This window comes from Notamacropus eugenii, chromosome 1 (assembly GCF_028372415.1).
Source record: "Notamacropus eugenii isolate mMacEug1 chromosome 1, mMacEug1.pri_v2, whole genome shotgun sequence".
NCBI classification, from domain to species: Eukaryota; Metazoa; Chordata; class Mammalia; order Diprotodontia; family Macropodidae; genus Notamacropus; species Notamacropus eugenii.
This window is the reverse complement of record NC_092872.1, coordinates 574,418,558-574,420,621: the sequence shown is the minus strand read 5'-3', so window position 1 is coordinate 574,420,621 and position 2,064 is coordinate 574,418,558. Positions and strand designations below refer to the sequence as shown.

The following is a 2,064-nucleotide window of genomic DNA, read 5'->3' as shown; positions in this document are numbered from 1 at the left end:
TGTAACCTTAGGTAATTCACTTCACCTGACATTAAAGATTATACCCAGGGTCATATATCTAGCACATGATTAAGTCAGGACTAGGAGAAAAGTACATACTCAGTAAATATTTAAATTTAATTATTTGGTATCTGAATTTATTCTAAGAAGCAGAAAAATATCCAGGTAAAATTGCAAACAAGGTAGAATTTCTCTTTTTAGTCATCTCATTCCACTTTTTCTGGTCTCTTTTTTTTCTTTAATAGCAATTTATTTTTAGAACTGTTACTAATATGAATTAAAATTTAAGATAAGTTAATCCATATTTAAGACTATAGAGATAACATGAATAGAAGACTGGGTGACATCAGGTAGCCTTATGGAGGTTTCTTTCAGGGACTGACAGAAACCAGGTTGATCATGTCTCAAAAGTAGGTTTTTTTCTCTCACTCAAAACTTCAAAGTGTAAGTGTGTCTTAAAGAAGCTAGAATGCAAGTTTCCAAGTGTCCTATAGGTTCTCTAGGTCCTGACAGCTCTTCTTAAGTGGTGAGTCATGACCCCATATGGGATTGAGAAAAATTTGGCAACAGTAAGAGGTTTCTGAATGTGCAATGACCAAAAATTAATTAAAAATCAAACACAAAATGAATCCAAGGTGTTTCTGACAGCATTTGCCTGTGTTGCATCACACAACTTCACGATAGCCTTGGTTTTGAACACAAAGCATGCGCACTTTGCACTGTATGTACCCTCGGGCCATGTAATGCTGAGATCTTTGCCAAAACACAAAAAAGGGTCGAGTGAACAAAATTTAAGAAGCCTAAGAAAGAGATGATCATCTGGGACTTGTGGTGAGGGGTCGGGACAAGATAGAGGAGCTCTTCATCTGGATGATGGGACTATTAGGGAGGTGATGACTTGGATGTAGATATGATGTTTGCTTATGAGTTGATCACAGACCCCTGTGTTCTTTAGCAGCAGCTGCCACCTGGACTGGAGTGATTTGACTGGGACAGTGAAACAGGGAGGTCTATATCCATAATCACTTGTCTCATAAGTTTGACATTATGCTGGTGCTGACATTGAAGGGCTCCTCCTTCTGTACTCTTTAAGTACAGAAGGTTTCAAGAATGCCAGTCAGAAACATAGGTGGGAGGAAAGTAATGAAAATAAAGTCAGTAACATTGGATTGAATGTTGTATTAAAGAACTTGTTCTGGAAATATGACCAGCAGTAGAATCAAAGTATTTGCCAAAGGTTCCAGAAATGATGTCCATTTTGTGCATGGTTCCCTCTCAGTCACCTATTTCACAGCCTCAAGCGCCATATGATTCTACAGCATAGACTCATTCACAAAGGTAATCATTCCGTATTCATGGGCTACATCACCTAGTTCTTTCAAAGGACATACCACTCCATCCATTAAGTGAATAGTTTCAATTTTAGGAACTGATGAGTCTGATCTCTTTAGCAGTTCTCTGAGATGGCTTACATCATAATGGTGAAATATATAACTTTGGCACTCTGCTGTTATGAATTCCTTGGATCATGAGGGTGTGGTTTCTAGGATAAGAATAAATTTCACAGTTTGGCATCATCTTAATCAAAGTGAAGAAGGTAAAATCATTATCAACAAAACAGGATGTAAATAGTAATACTGCATCTTTCCCATGGAGGTCAGTTAATTCTTATTCTAGATCAATGTGAGACTTACTAGTTCCAGAAATATTTCTACTACTTCCTGCTCTAATACCATGTTGTTTTAATGTTTCCATGATTGCCTCACACACTCAAGGATGGTGACTCATCCCTGGGTAGTTTAAATTCCACATTTTCCTCCCATAATGGAAGTAGATACACAGAGCAGATGTTTCATTCTTTGGTTCTGTGTCTCACATAGTACTTGTCACATAGTAGGTGTTTAAGAAATATTGTTGATTGTTCAGTTCACATCCTTCTTGAAGCCTTTCTGGAACAGACAACACTGCAAACTAATATAGCTAAAATGTAGTGACATTGGTCACAATTTTTAATCGGCATAATTGTAAATACTTTAGGCAAGAACTTTGTATTTTCCATGTAAT

At 37.0% G+C, this 2,064-nt stretch overlaps 1 pseudogene; it reads right to left on the bottom strand.

Annotated features, from left to right (window-relative positions):
• Nucleotides 1–371: 371 nt before the first annotated feature.
• On the bottom strand, nt 372–1,788 carry LOC140519044 (5-aminolevulinate synthase, non-specific, mitochondrial-like; annotated as a pseudogene).
• Nucleotides 1,789–2,064: the final 276 nt, after the last annotated feature.